The 25,769-nt window shown below is 34.0% G+C and overlaps 1 protein-coding gene across 9 annotated transcripts in view; it reads right to left on the reverse strand.

The window, feature by feature from the left end:
- The window catches only part of LINGO2 (leucine rich repeat and Ig domain containing 2), a 1,279,451-nt gene that overhangs the window by 1,131,027 nt on the left and 122,655 nt on the right, over positions 1 to 25,769 (reverse strand). Inside the window, exons 1-2 of one of the 9 annotated variants that reach the window (XM_078370427.1) lie at positions 2,027 to 16,011; positions 644 to 691 (exon numbers count right to left, since the gene is read on the reverse strand). The exons of the other annotated variants lie outside the window; for them this stretch is intronic. The gene's annotated coding sequence lies outside the window, so the exon portion shown is untranslated. Of the gene's footprint in view, positions 1 to 643; positions 692 to 2,026; positions 16,012 to 25,769 lie in introns of those variants that run through there. 9 annotated transcript variants of the gene reach the window in all.

Consider the following 25,769-nt stretch of genomic DNA (forward strand, 5'->3'; position numbering starts at 1 on the left):
ATTTCTCTAAAAAAAACTCATCCATGTTTTTTCACAGAGCTGTGGTTTGTTGATGTAGTTTACCCTTATACGAATATTTCATAAAGTATTTATATTGATGACATTTTGATTTTTTCCAGATTTTGAGTATTACAAATGATGCTTTATTCTTAACATCTCTATGCATGTGTGCAAGAATTTTCTCTTGGGCATATAAGAAAGACAGAATTGCTAGATTATATTACACATACATTCAACTTCTGTAGATAATGTCCAATAGTTTCCCAAGTGGTTTTATTGGTCATACTCCCACCATCAGTACATGAGTACCCAGAGGATACTGTCTTTTAATTTTTAAATTTAGCCATTCTGGTAGTGTTCACCAATAACTGATTTTGGTTTAATATGTATTTCACTGTTTACTTATAAGTTTGATCATCTTCTTATGTTTGTTGGCCATTTTCTGAAGTAAGAGGCATAGGAGTGGAACTATTTTCTTACACTGAAGGAAATGTTCACTAATGATGAATCAGTGTCCATATTCGTTGGCTCCTGAATGCCATGATTCTGAGTTTTTCATCTCTTTTTTTTTTTTACCACATGAAACCTAACAAAATTTGCTGATATAGCATATATACTGTTATAGAAAAAATAAAATGTATACCTTGATAGGAATTCAACAGAACATCAGAAATGATCCACAGCACACCGTCTAAGGACAATAGGCCAAGAAAATCAAACAGTTCAGTAATTAGGAAAAAAAAACACATGAAAAAATATTTATCCTGCATTTGGTCTTGAATATATGTCTGAATATGTTGAGAAATCTTGTCATTGCTCATTAGGCTTTAACTGGGTGCTTAGTGAGGTATCTATCAGTGACTACTCAAATAATCATTAGTTACTGCTAATTGAGTGTATTACAGACTGTCTTTTCAGGTTGATCTAAATAAGCAGGCCAACAGCTGTGCAACTAGTGACAAATTCATACTGGTTCATTAAGTGAGTTCTGTGTTTAAAAGATCTTAAAGTGAGTTTGTGCAAGAAATCTGGCACCAATTTATGAACCAAAATTGAAACACTCACCACAAATCCACTGATACTAAGAATACATTTCCCAGAGATTCTGAAATCTGAGTGTAGATTTAAATGAATTTCAGTTTGTTTTGGATCTCTAACAAGGAGAAATACAGTCTTTGTATACATGCATAAGTCTAGTGAAGAGAGTAATGTTCATAAGAGAAAAAAGAATAGGAGGCTGGTTGTTCCCTTGCATTAAATAGGGTGTTTTATTTCAGTGATGCGTCATTGATATTTAATGTAAGGACGAGGTCACAGTAAGGCTACCTGTAGCAAAACTCGAAGCTTACTGCCAACAATGGTGACACACAGATAGCACCATCTCCCTCTTGTGAAGCCCCTTTTGCCTAATTAGCATTCATCAGTCATTCACAGTTCTTTCTACTTTGCATTTTCTCTGATTTTTTTTTTTTTTTTTTTTTTTTTTTTTTTTTTTGAGACAGAGTTCGCTCCTTACCCAGGCTGGAGTGCAATGGCGCGATCTCGGCTCACCGCAACTTCCGCCTCCTGGGTTCAAGCAATTCTCCTGCCTCAGCCTCCTGAGTAGCTGGGATTACAGGCACGCACCACCATGCCCAGCTAATTTTTTGTATTTTTAGTAGAGACGAGGTTTCACCATGTTGACCACGATGGTCTCAATCTCTTGACCTCGTGATCCACCCACCTCGGCCTCCCAAAGTGCTGGGATTACAGGCATGAGCCACCGCACCTGGCCTGATTTTTTAATACCTTCTGATCCCTCATAACTATAGCTTGCCCAACATTTCTTTCTCTTTTTTTTTTTTATTGTACTTTAGGTTCTAGGGTACATGTGCAGATCATGCAGGATTGTTGCATAGGTACATACATGGCAATATGGTTTGTTGCCTCCATGGCCCTGTCACCTGTATATGGCATTTCTCCCCATGTTATCCCTCCCCAACCTCCCCACTCCCCCACTGTCCCTCCCCTGTCTCCCCCAACAGACCTAAGTGTGTGAGGCTCCCCACTCTGTGTCCATGTGTTTGTTCTCTTTGTTCAACACCTGCCTATGAGTAAGAACATCCAGTGTTTGGTTTTCTGTTCTTGTGTCAATTTGCTGAGAATGATGGTTTCCAGATTCATCCATGTCCCTAAAAAGGACACAAACTCATCATTTTTGATGGCTGCACAGTATTCCATGTCATACTTGAGCCACATTTTTGTTATCCAGTTTATCATTGATGGGCATTTGGGTTGGTTCCAGGCCTTTGCTATTGTAAACAGTGCTGTGAGGAACATACGTTTGCATGTTTCTTTATAATAGAACAATTTCTAATCCTTTGGATATACACCTAGTAATGGGATTGCTAGGTCAAATGGAACTTCTATTTCTAGGTCCTTGAGGAATCACCACACTGTCTTCTACAATGGTTGAACTAATTTACACTCCTACCAACAGCGTAAAAGTGTTCCTATTTCTCCACATCCTCTCCAGCATCTGTTGTCCCCAAATTTTTTAATGATCGCCATTGTAACTGGCGTGAGATGGTATCTCAGTGTAGTTTTGATTTGCATTTCTCTAATGACCAGTGATGATGAGCATTTTTGCCCAATCTTTCTAAACTAAATCTACTTTAAGGAGTTGCAGGTTGACCTCCCAAGGCTAACTCAATTCCAGGGAGAGGCTTTGTTTTGTAAGCATGCCTGCGAGCTATGGGCTGCCGGCTGCTGACTGAGGTGCCCACCACTGATCCAAGATGGGAAATAACCAGTGAAGAGAGTTGCCTGAAAAATCAAAGCACAACAATGGTAGGACAGGCACTGGTGAAAATGTATAGTACAATTATTGGCAGTTATCTGAATAATGGCATTTCAACTGATACCTAGGCTGCTTTTGGGTCAAATTTTCATTTTTTTTCTCCTTTCATGTCAAGTATAAAACAGAAAAAAATCTACAGTTTCATTTGTAGGTTATAATTAGAAACTATATTTTTATAGAAATATTTCTGAAATTCATAACCTAAAAACTGCTAATTTTGAAAATTACATTATTGATTACCTAATTCTGGTCATGGCTTCAATTGGATATGATCTTCATTGTTCAGTTTCCATCTTAAACTGTTATATAATTTTATTGGTTATTATATTATTATGCAATTGCACCTTAGAGATGGCTGAATTTGAGTAGTCACTAAAATACATTTTAAAGTGATAAAATTGCCATGGAATTTTGTAGCATAAAGGTAAAATATAAATTTGGAATCTTTATAATGCATATAATTCACTAAATTAGCTGAAATTATCACTGTTGCAAGTTTATAATATCAACAGCTGAGAGAATTTTCATAAATTTACAATAGTCATTTTCCCTTGTAAAAGTGAGTACATTCCAGAAAGTTGATTTACAGCATAATAGTAAATTCTTTTTACATATAAATACTGGTTATCTACTTCTGATGTTCATATCAGAACTTAGGTTCTCTTCAAGGTATGATAGTTGAAAAAAAATCTAGATACTTCTTAAAAAAAAAAAACAAGAGAGATACAATTGCCATATATTTTCCAAAATGCTGACATATGTCATTGAGAAACTTGTTTCTAAAAACCAAAAGAGTAAATGGAATAGTTTCCACCCATTTAATAAAATGACATAAAATCAGCAGAATGCATATTTAAATTATTAGGATGTTATTTCTAAAATTGTTACAGCAAAATCAAAGTACTAAAATATTCGTATCCAAGAGCAGGAATGTTTAATTTTCAATTAGTTTATAATAATAGTGCCCTATGGGTAATCATGAATTAGACTACATACAAATATAAAAGATTATAATTCAAATTGTACAAAATTAACACTGACACACAACTGCTAAGTACTGAGTTCATTGATACAGATAGTGAGTTCATTAACAATTTTGTGTTCTAAGATCTAAGATCAGTTTCCTCTTCCTTCAAAATAGAAATGGTAAAATTAAGTATATATTCTATTGTGCATTATTCTTTTAAGAATAATAAAAATAATCTGAAGTTCACCTAATAATTAGGGAACACAGATAGTTGCAGATTTGGATTTTAAGCATAATCAGAACTTAAACCTATTGTGTTCACTCTTGCTTTCAGTGATAAGTATTTATGCATCAAGCCTTAAATAAATGGAGAGCCATACCACATTCATAGAGAGTAAGATTCAATATAGAACATATCAATTTTCACCAAATTGATTTATAGGTTTGATTAATTTGTATCAAAATTCAAAGAAGCGTTTTTGGACACAAAAACAAGCTTATTTTAAAATTTACTTGGAAAGGCACAAGCTAGCCAGAATAACTAAAATATTTTGAAACGGAAGAAAAAGTTAGTAATAATCACTCTACCCAATAGTAAGGCCTGATATTGTTTGTAGCTATGATAGTAAAGGCACAGTGGTATTGGTGGAAATACAGATTTATACATCAATGCAACATAACAGAAAACTCAGAAGTAGACTCACCTAAATATGGATAGATGGGCAATCATAGTGAAGAAAATGTAGCTCAACCTAAACCTCTCACCTTATACAAAAATAGACTCAAAATGAATCCTCAACTTAGGTGTCAAACTAAAAGCTATACATTTTTTAGAAAAAACATAGAAGAACACCTTCATAATCCAGGGATAAAAAGTTCTCAGACTTAAAACTGAAATCAGGATCAATAAATGAAAACATTGATAAGTAGATCTTAAAAACGTTTGCTCTGCCCAAGTTCATGATGAAAGGATGAAAAGTAAAGACATAGATTGTGAGAATATATTCACCACACACCCCCTATTTGACAAAGAACTGGTATTAGAATATATAAAGGACTTTAGATACTCAACAATTTAAAAACTTTCAATCTAGAAAATGGAAGAAAGACATGAACATATATTTTATCAAAGAGGATATACAAATAGCAAATAAACACATATAAATCCACTCAACTTTATTAGGCATTAGGAACATGAAAACTAAAATCATAATGAAATATTGCTATACATCTCCCAAAATTACTAAAATAAGAAAAAAAATGTGACAACACTAAGTTCTGGCAAGGATATGAAGATACTGGATCACTCATGCACGGCTAACGGGAATTTAAAACAATACAGCCACTCTCATCTATGGCCATACTGCCCTGAATGTGCCCGATCTCATCTAAAATAATATAGCCACTCTTCAAACCTCTAAACTTTAACATCCAATTGCCACACAATCCCGAAATTGCACTCTTGCACATTTAAGCCAGAGAATAACAACATATGTTCACACAAAAACTGTATATGAATGTTTATACCAGTTTTATTAATAATATCTCTAAAATGAATAATCCTATCTGTCCTTCAGTGGGTGAATGCTTAAACAAACTGTGCTAAATAAAAATGAATAAAATACCACAAATATACGTTTTTCATTAAAAAATGTATTTTCCTTTATTGTATTGCCTGAGAGAAACAAGAATCTATTTCTCTTATTATTATTTAAGTTTTACCTTTAAAACATCAAGGTCAATACCTGCTTGTGATATTTTACTATAGTTTTGCAGGTTGTTAAAATGTTAGAAGTTGGGTATAGCCTAATGAATCTCTCTACTTATTTTACAGCAGCATGTAAATCTACAATAATCTCAAGAAAAATGTTGTTTGTTCATTTGTTTTTAACAAACAACAGCAAAATAAGTAGACTGAATAGAGAGAGTATAAGTAAAAACAATGGTGGAACAATGGAAATCCATAATATTATTTCACCTACGACTGTCTATCAAACACAAAGAGAGCTAGCAATGAAGATGTAGCCTGGAAATTTAAGCAAATGTTGCAGAAAAAGTGCTGACATAGGAGTTAAGAAACCTGAGTTCTGCTCCAATTCCATTATCTGCTGGGAAGTCTTATGAAAGTAACTTAGAATATCTCCCTCAATATCTTCTACAAAGCTTGATGATGATAAGCTCTATGATTAGACTAGATTACCAAATTTTAAGAACCTTATAAACATGGAAAAAGCTGAGTCAGTCACTAAAATCTCTATAAACTAGAACTTCTGAATCCTGCAAATCTGGGTTCCACACAATAGTGGCACTCTTAATTGAGTTCTAACATGTATGTCTTGAGGTTTCTTCTTTTATTTATTTATTTTATTTATTTTGGGTTACAGGCATGAATTTTATTATTAATAAGTAGTGCCTGCCTGCCACTTAGGAATCTGATTCTTATGCAAGAGATTTCCAGGTTAAGTAAACTACATGATAGTTGTAAGAATGGAAACAAATAGTACTATTTCATATTTTTACATGAAAATATGAAAGAGAGTGAGATCTCCCTTGATTACTGACCTCCCTTGATTACTTCTATAGAAACATAAAACACAGGTATATTTAGTGACTATCAGAAGCAAATCATCTGAAACCTGATTTCTTTTTAACTCCTTCACCAGCTGTTGTCACTCTGTATTTATTTTGACTTCCATGAAAGAACAGTGGTAAAGTGAACAGTTTTCAAACACAGGTTTCCTGTGTTTGAATCCTGTCTTTCCACTTATTAGGAGTGGGAGTTGAACAGTTGACTTCAAAGTTCTGTGCCTTCGTTTCCCCATTGATACAAGTGGAATAATGTTACCTACCTCATGGGACTTTTTCTGAGAATTAAATGAGACAATACTGCTAAAATAATTATAACATGGATGCCACAATGTGAGTGTTATGTAAGTATATAATAGTTAAAATGAATGGAGCAAACAGAAGTTGGAAGGGTAGGCATATGGTAGCAGCATAGACTCAGCAAAAAAATGATTCCTCATTTGTTCTAATTCGTTTATGATTCTGTATACTCTGATATATTCATTAGTCTATATTAATAACCCCAATTTCATCATAAAAACACTCTTTTTAAGCACCATAAACAAAGGAGATAACACCTTTAAAGATTTGTCATTAAAATAAGGTATATGACTCTTACACATTGCTAGTGAGAATGTAAACAGGTATAATTACTTGTAGGAGAATTTGACAATATCTAACAAAACAATATATGCATTTACCTTGTGACTCTGAAATTCTACTGGGAATTTATTGTAAAGTTATGCTCTTAAATATCTATTTGAATGAGGTTACTCTTTACTGTATTGTTTGTAACTGCAACATATTCAAGTAACCTAAAATTTTAAATATAATAGAGTGATTAAATAAAATACAATATAGAAGTCTCTCCTCATCTAAGGGGGATATTATGTCCCAAGACTCCCAGTGGATGCTTGAAACTGCAGATGGTACTGGAGCCTATCGATGCTGCTTTTTTATTATACATACAAACTTACAATAAAGTTTACTTTATAAATTAGGTACCCAAAGAGAGTAATAAAAATAATAAAATGGAACAAGTGTAACAAAGTACTGTAGTAAAAATATGTTAAAAACTTATGTAAATTTTTCTCACTCTCTTGTGAAATATCTTATTGTAATATATTCATCCTGCTTCTTCTGATGATGATGTCAGATGATAAAATGCCTGCATGATGAGATTTTTGCAACAGTTGATTGGATAACCAAGATGGCAACTAAGTGATTGACAGGCAGGAAGTATGTATAGCTTGGATACACTGGACAAAGAGATGATTAATGATTCACCTTCCAGCTAGACAAGGTAACATGCTAAGTGATTGCATCATGCTTTTCAGAAAAGCAGGCAATTTAAAAGTTATAAATTGTTTATCTCTGGAATTTTCCATTTACTATTTTCAGACCTCAATTGACCACAGGCAATTGAAACTGCAGAAAGAGAAATTGTGGATAAAGGGGGACTGCTGTACTTTCATACAATGGAGTACTATGGAGGTGCAAAAAGAGAATAAGGAAGATCTTGATGAATTTATATGGAATATATTCCATCATGTATTGATGAGTAAAAAATAATTAAAAGCATAAAATACTTTCTATAGTATGCTACCTTTTGTATATAATACAAAGAGACATAAAAAATGAAAAACATCATTTCAATAGATGTTGAAAAAGCATTTGTTAAAATCCAACATCCCTTCATGATTTAAAAAAAAAAAAAACCTCAAAAGCGGGATAGGCGCTTTGTATTCTATTTTGGTTTCATATGAATTTTCAAACAGTTTATCCTAGGTCTCTGAAGAATGTCATCCATAGTTTGATAGGAATAGTATTAAATCTGTACATTGCTTAGGGCAGTATAGCCATTTATTTTCTTGATTCTTCCTATCCATAAACATGGGATGCTTTTCCATTTGTTTGTGTCTTCCCAATTTATGTGAGCAGTGTTTCTAATTCTCATTGTAGAAATCTTTCAGCTCCTTTGTTGACTATATTCTTAGGTATGCTATTCTTTTTGTGGCAATTGTGAATGGGATTGTTTCTAATTTGACTCTCAGTTTGGCTGTTGTTGGTATATAAGAATGCTAGTGATTTTTGTACATTGATTTTGTGTCCTGCAACTTTCCTGAAGATGTTTATCAGCTAGAGGAGCTTTTGGGCCAAGACTATAGGGTATTCTAGATATTGAATCATGTCATCTGCAAACAGGGATAGTTTGACTTCCTCTCTTCCTATTTGGATGTGCTTTCTTTCTCTTGCATGATTGCTCTGGCTAGGACTTCCAATGCTAGATTGAATAGAAGTGGCAAGAGAAGGCATCCTTATCTTATGCTGGTTTTCAAGGGGACTGCTTCTGGCCTTTGCTCATTCGGCATGATATTGGTTAGGGATTTGTCACAGAGATCCTGAATATGCAAGGCAACCCTAAGCAAAAATAACAAACCTGGAGACATCACATTACCAAACTTCAAACTACTATAAGTCTGCGGTAACCAAAACAACACAGTACTGTTACAAAAACCAGCACACAGACCAATGGAACAGAATAGAAATCCTAGAAATAAGTCTGCACATCTACGACCATCTGATCTTTGACAAAGCTAACAAAAACAAACAATGGGGAAAGACTCCCTATTCAGTAATGACCCTGGGATAACTGCCTAGCTATATGCAGAAGATTGAAGCTAAATCCCTTCCTTACACCAAACACAAAAATCAACTCAAAATTGATTAAAAAATTAAATGTAAAACCCAAAACTATAAAATCCCTGGAAGACAACCTAGGAAATACCATCCTGGACATAGGAAGAAGCGAAGATTTCATGACAAAACCACCAAAAACAACCACAACAAAAGCAAAAATTGACAGGTGAGATCTAATTAAACTTAAGAGCTTCTGCACAGCTAAAGAAACTATTAACAGAGGACCGGCCGCAGTGGGTCACACCTGTAATCCCAGAACTCTGGGAAGCAGAGGCAGGTAGATCACTTGAAGTCAGGAGTTTGAGACAAGCCTGGCCAACATGGTGAAACCCTATCTCAACTAAAAATACAAAAATTAGCTTGGCATGGTGACATGCTCCTGTAGTCCTGTCTACTTGGTAGGCTGAGGCCGGAGATTGCTTGAACTTGGGAGGCCGAGGTTACCGTGAGCCACAATCCTGCCAGTGCACTCCAGCCTGGGCAACAGAATGAGACTTTGTCTCAAAAAAGGGAGAGAGAAAGAAAGAAGCCTATCAACAAAGTAAACAGACAACCTACAGAATGAGTGAAAATATTAGCAACCTATGCATCCAACAAAGGTCTAATATTGAACATCTATAAGGCACTTATACAAATGTAAAAGAGAAAAACAACCCATTACAAAATGGGCAAAGGACATTAACAGACATTTCTCAAAAGAAGACACACATGCAGCTAACAATCATATGAAAAAAGGTCAATATCACTGATCATTAGAAAAATGCAAATCAAAACCACAATGAGATACCATTTTGCAGCAGTCATAATGGTTATTAACAAAAAATCAAAAAATATCCATGTGTAAGGGAATGCTAGTACATTGTTGGTGGGAGTGAAAATTAGTTCAACCATTGTGAAAAGCTCTCCACATAATAAAAGCCATATATGAAGACCCACAGTTAGTATCAAACTGAATGGAGAAAAACTGAAAGACTTTCCTCTAAGATTTGGGACATGACAAGGATGCCCACTATCATCAGCACTTTCATTCAGCATAGTACTAGAAGTCCTAGCTACAGCAAAGGCAAGAGAACAATATGAAGGGCATCCAAACTGGAAAGGAAGAAGAAAAAATTATCTTTGTTTGCATATGATTGATCTTATATTTGGAAAAACCTAAAGCTACCACAAGAAAACTATTAGAAGTGACTTAAGAAATCAGTAATGTTGCAGGATACAAAATCAACATACAAAATCAGTATCATTCCTAGGCCAGGAGTGATGGCTCATGCCTATAATTCCAGCACTTTGGGAGGCTCAGGCATATGGATCACAGACCAGCCTGCCCAACATGGTGAAACCCTGTCTCTAATTAAAAAACAAAAAGTGCTGGATGTGGTAACACACATCTATTATCCTAGCTACTTAGGAAATTGAGGCATGAGAATCACTTGAACATGGAAGGCAGAGGTTGCAGTAAGCTGAGATCATGCCACTGCACTCCAGCCTGAATGAATAAATGAGACTCTGTCTAAAAAAAAAAAAAAATCAGTGTTATTGCTATATGCCCACAGTGACAAATATAAAAAAGAAATTTTAAAAATTTAAAAATTTAAAAAATTCCATTTAAAGTAACCACACATAACATTAAATACCTAGGAATTTAAAAAGTGAAGGATCTCTTATAATAAAAACCATAAAACAATGATGACAGAAATTGAGGAGGGCACCAGAGGTAAAAAAGGAAAAAAAATTCCATGTTCATGGATTGGAAGAAAAATTATTGTTTAAATGTCCATACTATCCAAAGCAATCTACAGCTTCAATGCAATCCCTATCAGAAAAACAGTGACATTATTCAATAAATAGAAAAGAAAATCCTAAAATGTATATGGAACCAGAAGACCCAGGATTGCCAAAGCTATCCTGAGCAAAAAGAACAAAATTGGAGAAATCACAATATTTGGCTTCAAATTAGACTACAGAGCTATAGTAAACAAAACAGCATGTTACTGGCATAAAAACAGACACATAGACAAATGGACAGAATAGAGACCCCAAAACCAAATCCATACACCTACAGTGAAATCATTTTTGACAAAATTTCCAAGAATGTGTTACAAATTTTTCATCTCTAAAATGGGAATAATATTGATAATTGGGTTTCTGTCAGGATTAAAAGTGCTCACCTTTGGAAGGTGCTTAGCAAAGCATTTGGCACATAATAAGCAGATGTGTGTGAATGTGGACTTTGTAAACCTTAAAAATAATTCTACAGCATTCCAAATATTTGGTTGAACCACACGAAATTGTTAATGTTTGACAATCCTCAACCCACAAAATGGCAATTTTCTATGATTTAACTTAATACACAACCGTAAAACTGATATTTGGTATTTCCATAAATAAATAACAATAGAATCTTATAAAACCTCAACGGTGGAAAAGTAATCTTCATTCGATGAATAAAAGAACTGGGTCTCAGAGTGGACTCTAAAACCTATACTATTTCTTCTTTTCAATACTGACCTTTCACTCATCCATCTAGCAATCAAGACCAAAAATTACTGAAGATGTTCTAAGCACTTCTGTACTAGCATAAACAATTTTCTAGGATAAGATCATTGTTGCTATAGAACTATAAGGTGTAATCATGCCATTTTACATATATAAGAAAGGCCTTTTACGGGTATAATAAAATCACATAATAAGCATCTCCAACAGCAGGAAAGTAGTCAACTATTTATTGGCAAAATTCCCTAACTCTTACTATGCATAGAAAGTGGTTTATTTCCAGAAATCCACTTTTGAAAAAATCCTTGTGTGTTTAAAAATCATATAAGTTTTTGAAATTCAAAATGTCATGTGTCTTTTATTTCTGTTGAAGTAACATATGGTATGAAACATTTATCTTTTGGCAGTTCTCTTCACCTGGGCACCATCCACTAAAAGAAGAGCTGGCACATCTCATTTGAACAAATTCCTTGAGAATGGAGCAGAGTCAAGACTTGGGGTGAAAGTAACACCTTTTCTGTCCCGGGCCATCAGTACTACCAGTCTGGATCTTGAGGCTGTCTCCATTCAATATTTATATTAACTGGTATCTGACCAAGCATTAGATGTTAAAAATGACAGCCACAGTTAGTATTTAGATGATACCATTGACCAGAAAACTCCTTAAAGAAAGACTAAACTTTCTTGTCAAGAAATTCAAACCCAAACTGAAGCTCATTTGTTTTGAAATCCAAAATAAAAAGTTAATTCTTTCTGTAACTGTCATCATTACACAGGTCTTAGTTCATCTGTATGAGTTTTTATTTCTCTGTCAATCTTAGTTGTAAAATATCCTTTCTCCTGTTTTGGGTGTCAGGATGTTGCAAGCAGTTCAATTACAATGTACTACTGTTGGGGAAAAAAAGGTAAAATAAGGTACATAAGGAGATCTACAACTATAATCACATCCCTAAATGTCAACAACAAAAAAATGATAATCTTAGTATATTTGTTTTAATCCCCTTCAGCCTGACAAGTGCTAGTGAAGAAAGTTCAGTTTGACTTTTAAAATCAGAGACATTTTAATGACATATATGCATTGTTTCTGGTTGAGCTTAGCTTAGAAAAATATTCTGAGTTTTCAAGGAAACACAGAGTATAATTTTCATACACATTACTTTCTGTAATTCAGAATCAACATAGATGCATAGTTTTATTGTGGAGTACCAATTATTATGTGAATAAATGTTATGGTAAAACTTGGTTTTCATATTTGTCAATATATTGTCATTACATTTCAATTACAAACTAAATAATTAATATGTAATAAAATTTATATTTTCAAGAAAATATTTTGTATCAAATGTTCTATAATTTCTATTAAATGACTATAATTTAAAACAGTCTACCTAGAATTCTGGAAAAAAAACAAACAAAAGCATTGCATTCCAATGTAAATTAAATAAGAGATACAGAAAAATGCCAATTGCTCATATTTATAATATTAAAAGTTCATATATATTAATTTACTAATGAGGTAAATATGCATCTTTGTCTTACATTTACTCAAATGAGGTGTATCTATGAAATTTCTGGAAAAATATTTAGAATTACATATATACAGGCTATAGTTCTAAAAACACACAGCTCAAATTTAATGAGCTCAAACTTTGTCAACATGTATACCCTTTATATATTTCATATTTTATGTATTCCTAGAAAACATCAGCAACCCAATTGTATAACAAAATTAAATAAGCTCAATTTTCTATTGCTTATTAAAAATTCAATTTTTAAAAAGGCCTCAGATTTCAATGCTTATATTGTATCACAAAGCAGAAAAGCAAATGGAACTGAATTACAGTGGATGTTCTTTCAGTGTTCCTTCTAAGTGAATGATGGTATTAAAATTATTTCTTACATGTTATATTGAACTCCAACTTTGACTGGAATTTGCATGTGCTTTAGGGAGCTTTTGATCTTTTATAAATACATCTCAAAGTACCAAAAGATGGAATTGTTTCCTCTTTCATTTAGTACATAAATCAAAATTACAAATGCTTTTAAATAGCAGTTTTTTATAACATTAAGAGAAACATGGGCCTCGACTACTAATGTAAGATTTTCGCAAACATATTTTCTGTGTTCACAACTGTGGAATGCAGGATATAATATCTTGGGTTAGAAAAGTAAAGAATAAAATACTCCTGTCCTTGAGGCTTTTATAAGTAAAACGTACCATCAATAAATAATAGGGTATCCATCCATGAAAATGTACAAGAAATCATGTAATACAAATATATTATATTTAAAATAAAATAGAAAACAAATAAAAATAAGCAGAGATAATGTAAAATAGACAGGATCAGATGAGGCAAGACATTTTTCTCAGATATATTGAGTATTAAACCATGATTTGAACTGTACTTTGATCTTTAAAACTGTATTAGCAGAGAATATCTGGCATATAAAAGAAAAACGTTTTTGTGTAGATTATACATAGTAGAATATAAAAGAGAAATAGAAAAATGACCTAGTTTGTCCTCAAGTTTCATCATGTTGTTGCATATGGCAGGATTTACTTCTTTATTAAGGCTGAATAAGATTCCAGTCTGTGTGTATCACATTTTTTGTGTTCATTTGTCCATATGGACATTTAGATTATTTCAACATCTTAGGTGTTGTAATAATGCTGTAATCAACATGAAAGTCTGAGTATCTCTTCAGGTTTCTGATGTCAAATCTTTTTTGTTAACTGTTTTATTTGAATAAGTTTTTGGGGAACAGGTGGTGTTTGGTTATATTGATAGGCTCTTTAGTGGTGACTTTTGAGATTTTGGTGCACCCATCACCCAAGCAGTGTACACTGTATCCAGTGGGCACTGGTTTATCCCTTAACTTCCTCCCCCGCTTTCAGAGGAGTCCCCAAAGTCCACTGTATCATTCTGATGTCTTCACATCCTCATACCTTAGCTCCCACTCAAGAGTGAGAACATACGATGTTCGTTTTTCCATTCCTCAATTGCTACATTTAGAGTAATGGCATCCAACTCCAACCAGGTTGCAACAAATGCCATTATTTTGTTCTTTTTTATGGCTAAAGAGTATTCCATTTATACACACACACACACACACACACACACACACACACACACCACACTACATTTTCTTTATCCACTCATTGATCAATGGACATTTGGGTTGGTTCCATATTTTTGCTATTGCAAAATGTACTCCTGTAAACATGCATGTGTTAGTCCCCTTTTTTTTTCTTTTTCTTTTTTTGAGATGGAGTCTGGCTCTGTCACCATGCTGGAGTGCAGTGGCGTGATCCTGGCTCACTGAAACCTCCACCTCCTGGGTTCAAGCCATTCTCCTACCACAGCCTCCTGAGTATCTGGGATTACAGACATGCACCATCATGCCCATCTATTTTTTGTATTTTTAGTAGAGATAGGGTTTCATCATGTTGGCCAGGATGGTCTAGCTAGATCTCTTGACCTTGTGATCTACCTGCCTTGGCCTCCCAAAGTGCCAGGATTACAGTCATGAGCCACCACACCCAGCCTAGTATCTTTTTCATATAACGACTTCTTTCACTCTGGGTAGATACCCAGGAGTGGGACTGCTGGATCAAATTGTAGTTCCTTAAGGAATTTTCCATAGTGGTTGTACTAGTTTACGTTCCCACCAGCAGTGTAAAAATGTTCCTTTTCCTACATCCACACCCAAATCTATTATTTTTTAAAATTTTTCTGATTATGGCTTCCTTGAAGGAGTAAGGTGGTGTCACACTGTAGTTTTGATGTGCATTTCCTTGATAATCACGTTAAACATTTTTTCACGTTTGTTGCCCATTTGTATATCCTCTTTTTGCGGGGCAGGGAATAACCATCTCTTTATTTCTCACAATGTTTCATACAGTGAGAGATACATAGTAGGAACCTAACAAATATTTGTTAAATGAGTGGATGAATAAATACACGAACAGAAAAGAATAAGAGTCAAACCAGTAAGTATTATTGTGTTCCCCGACTTCTTTTGAGAATTGTCTATTTATGTCCTTAGCCTTTTTGATGGGATTGTTTTTTGTTACTGATTTGAGTTCCTTGTAGATTCTGGATATTAGTCCCTCATCAGATGCACAATTTGTGAAGGTTTTCTCGCACTCTGTGGGGTGTCTGCTTATTCTGCTGACTAATTATTTTGCTGTGCAAGAGCCCTTTAGTTTAATTAAGTCTAATCTATTTATCTTTGTTTTTGTTGCCTTTGCTTTTCCTAAGCCAATGTCTAGAAGCGTTTTTAAATGTTATCTTTTAGTATTTTTATGATTTCAGGTCTTAGATTTAGGTCTTCGATCCATCTTGAGTTAATTTTTGTATAAGGTAAGAGATGCAGATTTCTATATTCTTCCACATGTGGCTTTCCAATTATCCTAGCACCATTTGTTGAATAACGTGTCCTTTCCCCACTTTATGTTTTTGTTTGCTTTGTCAAAGTTCAGTTGGAGGTATGAATTTGACTTTATTCTTGGATTCTTTATTTTGTTCCATTGGTCTATGTGCCTTATACTAGTACCATGGTGTTTTGGTGACTAGAGCTATATAGTGTAGTTTGAAGTTGAGTAAGGTGATACCTACAGATTTTTTCTATTTGTTTAGTCTTGCTTTGGCTATCTAGGCTCTCTTGTAGTTCCATATGAATTTTAAAAATTTTTTTCCAGTTTTGTGAAGAATGATGATAGCATTTTGATGGGAAGGGAATTGAATTGAATTTGTAGACTGCTTTTGGCATCACAGTAATTTTTACAATATTGATTCTATCCATCCTGAGTATGTTTCCATTTGTTTGTGCCATCTAAAATTATGTTTTAGAATAATCTCTAATTTTGATAATGTAATATAAAAATAAGTCAATGACTATTAAATTTTGGTTTTTATCCATGAAAGAAATCTGATAGTGAATTGTCTCTACTTATGTCAATAAATAAAAAATAGGCAATCATTTATAAAAGAATTATTTCCAGATATTGGTTCATGGGAGTTAATGGCTTTAAGGTCTGAGAGACAAAACAACAAATAAGGTGAGCCATAGTAGCATCATTAACTTTCTTCTTGGGGTCACTTTCTGAACTGCAGGGAAAACTCAAATTGTTCCTAAGGATTTTACTACATGAGGAGACAGAGCTTGAGTTTGGGGCTACTTAGTAGCTCAAATTTGTAAGATGGTGTCAAAGAGAAGGATGCTGTGCAGAGAAACAGCTCAAAGAAACTACATAGAGACCCTGCCTTGAGTCTGCAAGAGAATACTTTAGGGGCATGCATTGAGCTAATTACCATGACTACAGTTCAAAGGAACTACCAAGTAATGAACTACTAGGGAACTGGGAAATGAACACCACCTCGAGCTTGCACTGGGCTGTGAGATATCAGAGTTCCTTAAAATCAGCATGTTAAGTATTCAAACTCAGGACATTCAGTAGAAAACCTAGAAAGGCCATGCTAAAGGATGCTATATCTGTCCTAACAGAGTTTAACAACAAGGCTTGAAAGGATGAAACTGCTTTTCAAGTAAATAAACAAAATATTGAAACAAAATTGAATATGCAGAAATACAACAGCATCTTAACAAAAACGTGACATCTATAAGGGTAAACATACAATCAAAATGTATTACACATAAAAAAGACAAGCAAATGTAACCTATAGCAAGGAGAACAGACACGAGATTAAAAACAGAGAGAAAATGAAATTAGCAGACAAGATTTTAAATTAGCCATTTTAACATATTTAAATATTAAAAAAATGCAGAAACAAAATACAGAATAAACACTGACAAACAAGATAATTGAAAATGTAAAAAACTGAATGTGGAGAACTGAAAAAGACATCTTAGGAAGTGAAATATCACTGGCTGCGTTTAAGCAGTAAATCAAGCACTGAAGAAGAAAATGATAGTGAAATTGAAAGCAGGGCAATAGAAGATATCCAAACTGAATCACAAGGAGGAAAAACAACTGGAAATAAAAACTACATAAATAACCTATGTAAAAACATAAAGTGGCCTATGGGAAAACATCAAGTTAGAAAAAATATGTGTAACTGGTGTACAAGAAGGGGGTTAAAAATATATTTTTTAATAATGAAAAATTTTCAAATTTGGAGAACAATATAAGCCCACAGATCCAAGAAACTCATTAAGTCACAACAAGGAGCCATACTAAGGCACATCATAATCAAATTCCTAAAAATAAAGAAAAAAATAAAAAGAAAAACTTGGAAGCAATCAGAAAAAGGAAAACCAAACATACAGGGGAGGAATGACAATAATGTTCTCCAACTTCTCAGGAAAGAGAGACAAAATTTTATTGTACTGAAAGAAAAAAATAAGTAAAAATAGGTCATTACATTTAAAAATATCTCAAAAAAATAAAAAAAATAGATAAATCATGCAGTCTTGATGAATTCTATTATATTATCTTTTTAATAGAATATTTAATATTTTAAATACAAACATGTTTTCTACAAATAAAACAGTTGTATTACTAATACTAGCAAAAACAACTGGAAATGAAATTTAAAATGTATAACTCTAGTATAAATATAAAATAGTTATAGATCAATCTAACAAAACATGCAATAGATTAATATGGTAAACACTACAAAATATTTATAAAAAAATTGAAATGAAATAAGTAAATGGAGTGATATACAATCTTCCTAGATTGAAGAACTCTATGTTTGAGATCTCAATTTTCCCCAATTTGACCCATAGTTTCAATAAAATTGCAGTGAATATCCTAGCAGGCTTTTCTAAAAATAGAAATTAACATTAAAACGTATATGGAAATAAAAATAACCCAACATCATAAACAACTATTTTAAAAATATTACACACTGCATCTCTGTATCAAAACATTCCATGTACTCCAGAAATATATATACTTACTATGTACTCACAAAAATTAAAAATAAAAATAAAGAACTAAAGGTCTCAAAATAGCTAATATTAGACCTACAATGAAACTACAGTAATTGAGGTGGCATAATATTAGAGCAAAGGTAAACAAATAGATGAATGAAAAAGATTAAAAAGACCAACATTAGGTACAAATATATCATCAACTGATTTTCAACAAAGATGCCAAGTTAACCACAATTTATATATAAAAAGAAGGAGTCTTTTAAACAAGTTTACATCCATATGGAAACTCAAAAACACGTTAACCCACAACCCAGACCTAATGGAAAATCAATCCGACATTATCATAGTTTTAAATGTCAACTTAAATTAAAAAATCTGGAGACAACAGATGCTGGAGAGGATGTGGAGAAATAGGAACACTTCTACAGTGTTGGTAGGAGTGTAAATTAGTTCAACCATTGTGGAAGACAATGTGGCACTTCATCAAGGTCCTAAAAATAGAAATTGCATTTGACCCAGCAATCCCATTACTGGGTACATATCCAAAGAATTATAAATTGTTCTATTATAAAGACACATGCACACGTATGTTCACTGCAGCACTGTTGACAACAGCAAAGACCTAGAACCAACCCAAATGCCCATCAATGATAGACTGGTCAAGAAAAATGTGGCACACATACACAATGGAATACTACGCAGTCATAAATAATATTGAGTTCATCATGTCCTTTGTAGGGACATGGATGAATCTGGAAACCATCATTCTCAGCAAACTGACACAAGAACAGAAAATCAAATACCGCATATTCTCACTTATAGGCGGGTGTTGAACAAAGAGAACACATGGACACAGGGAGTGGAGCATCACACACTGGGGTCTGTTGGGGGAGACTAGGGGAGGGACAGTGGTGAGAGGGAGGTCAGGGAGGGATAACATGGGGAGAAATGCCAGATATAGGTGACAAGCCAAACCACATTGCCTTGTATATACCTATGCAACAATACTGCATGATCTGCACATGTACCCCAGAACCTAAAGTACAATTAAAAAATTATAATATCTAGAAGAAAATACAAAAAAAAAATATTTGTGACCTTGGGTTAAACAAAAACGTCTTAGGCAGGAGACATAAAGTTTGTGCCACAAAAATTGGTAAATTGAATCTCATCAAAATTAAAAACTTCTGTTCTTAGAAAGATAATGCTAAGCCAAAAAAACGATATGACACAGTTAAATGGCAGGGTAAGCCCACTAAAGATTATCTCTCTCATTGATTACAACTAAAAACTCTGAAAAAATGCAACTTCTAGAAGGCTAATAATTTAACAAAAGCAGGCATATTGTGGAGAGGAATCATAACTTGGAGAATGACTCACAAGTAGTTGAATACTTCATTTTTGTTTTTCACACCTCTTTTTTCTAAAGACTTTACTCAGCAGCAGGACCCATTCATAGTGCAAACGAGCAGAGAAGTGGTGCAGAGAGTTAAATTCAGAAAGTAACTTCATATTTCTGGCAAAGGATTCAGGAAAAGGAGTCACTACAGACCATAAAATACGGTGAGCAGGCCAAAAAGAAAAAACCTAAAAAAATAACATTCCCTAATTCTTTACATAAACACACATGATTGTTGGACTCACTCTTGAGATTTGTATGTGTTGGACAAACCAAGCACAGAAACAAAATGGAAATTCCACTATAAATTTAACAAGGGTAAACTTCTATGAAAACAAGTACACCAAAAAATAAGTATTCTTCACAGATTTATAACAAGACTCAGAGATCAAACAACATCTTATCTTAAATGGCCTGGACACAATTCAATTTTTTTCAAAATTTAAGAATACAAGAGATAACTCATATATCGGAAATATCAGACAATGACGTTAGAGTAACTATTACAATTCCACCTTATGAGGTAAAAGCAAACCTATTTGAAATAAATAAAAAGATAGTTCAAAGGAAAATATACTTTTTTTGTTTTTTTTAATTTTTTTAAATTTTTTATTGGATTATAGGTTTTGGGGTACATGAGCAGAGCCTGTAAGACAGTTGCGTAGGTACACACATGGCAGTGTGCTTTGCTTTCCTTTTCCCCTTCACCCACGTTTGGCATTTCTCCACAGGCTATCCCTCCCCACCTCCCCCTCTCACTGGCCCTCCCCTTTTCCCCCAATAGACCCCAGTGTTTAGTACTCCCCTTTCTGTGTCCATGTGTTCTCATTTTTCATCACCCGCCTATGAGTGAGAATATGCGGTGTTTCATTTTCTGTTCTTGTGTCAGTTTGCTGAGGATGACGTTCTCCAGATTCATCCATGTCCCTACAAACGACACAAACTCATCATTTCTGATTGCTGCATAATATTCCATGGTGTATATGTGCCACATTTTTCCAATCCAGTCTATTATCAGTGGGCATTTGGGTTGATTCCAGGTCTTTGCTATTGTAAACAGTGCTGCAATGAACATTCGTGTCCATGTGTCCTTATAGTAGAACGATTTATAGTCTTTTGGATATATACCCAGTAATGGGATTGCTGGGTCAAATGGAATTTCTATTTCTAAGGCCTTGAGGAATCGCCACACTGTCTTCCACAATGGTTGAACTAATTTACACTCCCACCAACAGTGTAAAAGTGTTCCTTTTTCTCCACATCCTCTCCAGCATCTGTTGTCTCCAGATTTTTTAATGATCGCCATTCTAACTGGCGTGAGATGGTATCTCAATGTGCTTTTGATTTGCATCTCTCTGATGACCAGTGACGATGAGCATTTTTTCATATGACTGTTGGCCTCATATATGTCTTCTTTCGTAAAGTGTCTGTCCATATCCTTTGCCCACTTTTGAATGGGCTTGTTTGTTTTTTTCCTGTAAATCTGTTTGAGTTTTTTGTAAATTCTGGATATCAGCCCTTTGTCAGATGGGTAGACTGTGAAAATTTTTTCCCATTCTGTTGGTTGCCGATCCACTCTAGTGACTGTTTCTTTTGCCGTGCAGAAGCTGTGGAGTTTCATTAGGTCCCATATGTCTATTTTGGCTTTTGTTGCCAATGCTTTTGGTGTTTTGTTCATGAAGTTCTTGCCTACTCCTATGTCCTGGATAGTTGTGCCTAGGTTTCCTTCTAGGGTTTTTATCGTGCCAGGTCTTATGTTTAAGTCTTTAATCCATCTGGAGTTAATTTTAGTGTGAGGTGTCAGGAAGGGGTCCAGTTTCTGCTTTCTGCACATGGCTAGCCAGTTTACCCAACACCATTTATTAAGTAGGGAATCCTTTCCCCATTGCTTATAAAAAGTCTTAATAAACTAGGTATCCAAGGAACATATCTCAAAACAATAAAAGTTATTTTTGACAAACATACAGCCAATATCATACTGAATGGACAAAAACTGTAAGCACTCCCTTTGAAATCTGGCACTAGACAAGGATGCCCTCTGTCACCACTCCTATTCAATATAGTATTGGAAATTCTAGCCAGAGCAATTAGGCAAGAAAATAAATAAATGATATTCAATTAGGAAAAGAGGAAGTCAAATGTCTCTATTTGCAGATGACATGATTGTATATTTAGAAGACCCTATCATCTCAGCCCAAAATCTCCTTAAACTGATAGGCAATTTCAGCAAAGTCTCAGGTTACAAAATCAATGTGCAAAAATCACAAGCATTTATATATACCAATAACAGACTGAGAGCCAAATCACGGGCAAACTCCCATTCACAATTGCTACAAAGAAAATAAAATATGTAGGAATACAACTAACAAAGGATATATAGGACCTCTTCAAGGAGAACTACAAACTATTGCTCAACAAAATAAGAGAGGACATAAACAGATGGAGAAACATTCCATGCTCATAGTTATGAAGAATCGGTATTGTGAAAATGGATATACTGCCCAAAGTAATTTACAGATTCAATGCTATCCCCATCAAGCTACCAATGATGTTCTTCACAGAACTGGAAAAAAAACCTTAAACTTCATATGGAACCAAAACAGAGCCTGCATAGCCAAGACAATCCTAAGCACAAAGAACAAAGCTGGAGGTATCATGCTATCTGGTTTCAAACTATACTACAAGGCTACAGTAATCAAAACAGCATGGTACTGGCACCAAAACAGAGACATAGAACAATGGAACAGAACAAAGGCCTTGGAGGCAATGCCACACATCTACAACCATCTGATCTTTGAATATATAATTTTTATAAGAGAACTATACATTATTAAAAAAGAACCAACTGAGTATTTTATAACTGAAAATACAATGTTTGAATAAAAACTCACAGAATGGACTCAGTAGCTGAATGGAGATCAAAGAGTGAAGTTGAAAGATTTCAACTGAAATTATCCAATATGAAAAACAGATAGAAAAATGTTTGCAAAAAAATGTATACTCAGAAACCCATCAGTAAGATCAGAAATTCTAAGATGTATCTCTAGAGACAAAGGATATGTAAAAGAGATTAGGGTAGAAAGAAATACTTGAAGGAAAATGGCTGAAAACTACCCACATATAATGAAAATGACAAAAGTACAGGTTGATGAACTCTGGCAGACTCAAAACAAGATAAAAAAATTATGTAAAGACACATCACAATCTAGCTGCAAAAAATATTTGTAAAAATCTTGAAAGTAGCTGTGAAAAACATTGGCACATCCAATAACATTCAATGCTGCTCAATAGAGAGAAGAAGCTGTTGATACATGCAGCAGTATGCATAAATCTCAAGGTCACTATGAAATAGAAACCATTCAAAAACAAAATTATAGAATCAATACTCTTTGAAGCAATCTATATATTCAATGCAATCTCTATTGAAATCTCAACATGTGTTCTGCAGGAAAAAATTGTATTCTAAGACTCAAGTAAAGTCTCAAGGAACCAAAAGTAGTGAAAACATTTTTGAAAAGTTGGAGGTCTCACACTTTCTGATTTCAAAGCTCACCACAAAGCTACAGTAATCAAAACGGTGTGATGCTGGCATTAAAAAATTCATATAGAGTCAAGTCCAGAAATAAGCTTCTGCACAGGGTATCAAATGATTTTTGACAAGGTAAGCAAGACCATTCAATGGAGAGAAGACATTCTTTTCAAAAAATGATGTGGGAAAACTGGTTAGCCACATGCAAAAGAATAAATTTGGACCCTTATACCGTATACAAAAATTAATTCAAAATATATCAAAGGCTTAAATATAGGGACTATAAAATTGTTAGAAGAAAAGATAGGGGGAAAGCTTCAGGGCATTGCATTTGGCAATAGGATTTCTTGGATATGAAACCAAAAGCACAGGCAATAAAAAAAAAGCAAAAAAAAAAACTATTTAATCAAAATAAGAAGTATATTATCAACAGACTGCAAAGGTAACCCAAGGAATGAGAGAAAATTAGGGGATAATTAAACAGACTACATAAAATATCCTCCAATTCAACAACAAAAATCAGTGTAATAAAATATGAGCAATGGACTTGAAAAGACATTTCTTCAAAATAGATATACCAACGGAATTAAGAGTATGAAAAGATTTTCAACATCTCTAATCACTTAGGTAGATGCAAATCAAAACTACAATAAGATGCCACTTCACATCACTTCATATTTTAGGATAGACCATATATTTTAAAAATACAGAAAATAACAAGTGTTGGTAAGGATGTAGAGAAATTAAAACACTGCATTGTTAATGGGAATATAAAATGGTGCCTCCATTATGGAAAACTGTATTGCAGTTCCTCAAAAAATAAATAAATAAAAATAGAATTACTATATGATTAAGTAATTCCACTTCTGGTTATATATCTAAAAGTATTAAAAGGATGGCCTCAAAAAGATAATTGGACACCCATGCTCACTGCAGCATTATTATAATAGCCAGAAGATGGATACAATCTGAGTGTTCATCAATGGATGAATGAATAAACAAAATGTGGTATACACATAATGGGATTAAATTCTGCTATAAAAGGGTAAGAAATCCTGACATGTGCCACAAGGATGAACCTTGAAAGCATCATACTAAGTGAAATAAGCCAGCCACAAAATGAAAAACTGTACATGATTACACTTACATGAGATGCCTAGAGTAGTCAAATCTATAGAGAAAAGTAGAATGATGTTTGCCATGGTGTAAATAGAAGGAAATAGGGATTTAGTGTGTAATGGAAATGGAGTTTCAATTTGGGAAAATAAAAAATTTCTGGAGATAGATAGCGATGATAGTTGCATAAAAATGCGCCTTATCCAAGATGATAAAGAAAATAAACATGATTGGGCCAGGCATGGTGGCTCACGCCTGGAAGGCTGAAGTGGGTGAACCACAAGGTCAGGAGATTGAGACCATCCTGGCTAACACAGGGAAACCCCGTCTCTACTAAAAATACAAAAAATTAGTCAAGTGTAGTGGTGGGCACTTGTAATTCCACTGAGGCAGAAGAATGGCATGAACCAAGGAGGTTGCAGTCAGCCAAGATCACACCACTGCACTCCATCCTGGCTAGAGAAAGACCCTGTCTTGAAAGAAAAAAAAGCGTGATTATTTATGTCTTGCTTTTTCCTGACTTTTTATGATAACACTTTTTTCAATCCTCAGAAGAAATGTCTTTCCAGTTTCTTTGTACAATTGTTTCTTTACTACTATTTCACTCCTTGACCTGGAGAGAACCAAAGACTAGATTACATTCTATACTTGATTGACTCTCAGTCCTATTGGACCTCCTATATATCTAGAGGCTGGCAATTCTTTTTACAATTGCTTTATGGTTCAGTTAAGATCAACATATCTATAAGGGGGAAAAACTGACAGACCCAGAAAGTTTTTTTTTGTCCTAGACAAAATAATGTAAAATAGAAAACATTTAGTGGATCATGGGAATTATGGATTATGGTAAGAACCTGTGAATGTGAAACTATCCTTCCCTAATTCCCTGAAAATATCTCTAAGGGGGAAAACAAAATCAGGCAACAGCTGCAGGGACAAAAGAGCACAGAGTGTGGATTCAATCAGACAGTACAGGGTATGAATTCATACATAACCATTATTAGTGCTTTACACTCACTTCAAGAAACAGTTCTTCAGTGAGGAACTTTTAGCCCTATAGCAATATATATATATATACACACACATACATATACACACATATATGTGTGTGTCTGTGTTTATAAGTATGTATATATATGTGTGTGTATATATATACATATATATGTGTGTGTTTGTGTGTGTGTGTGTGTGTGTGTGTGTATATATATATATATATATATATATATATATATACACATTTTTTTTTTCCAGAATATCG

Source organism: Callithrix jacchus, chromosome 1, assembly GCF_049354715.1.
Source record: "Callithrix jacchus isolate 240 chromosome 1, calJac240_pri, whole genome shotgun sequence".
Classification (NCBI taxonomy): Eukaryota; Metazoa; Chordata; class Mammalia; order Primates; family Cebidae; genus Callithrix; species Callithrix jacchus.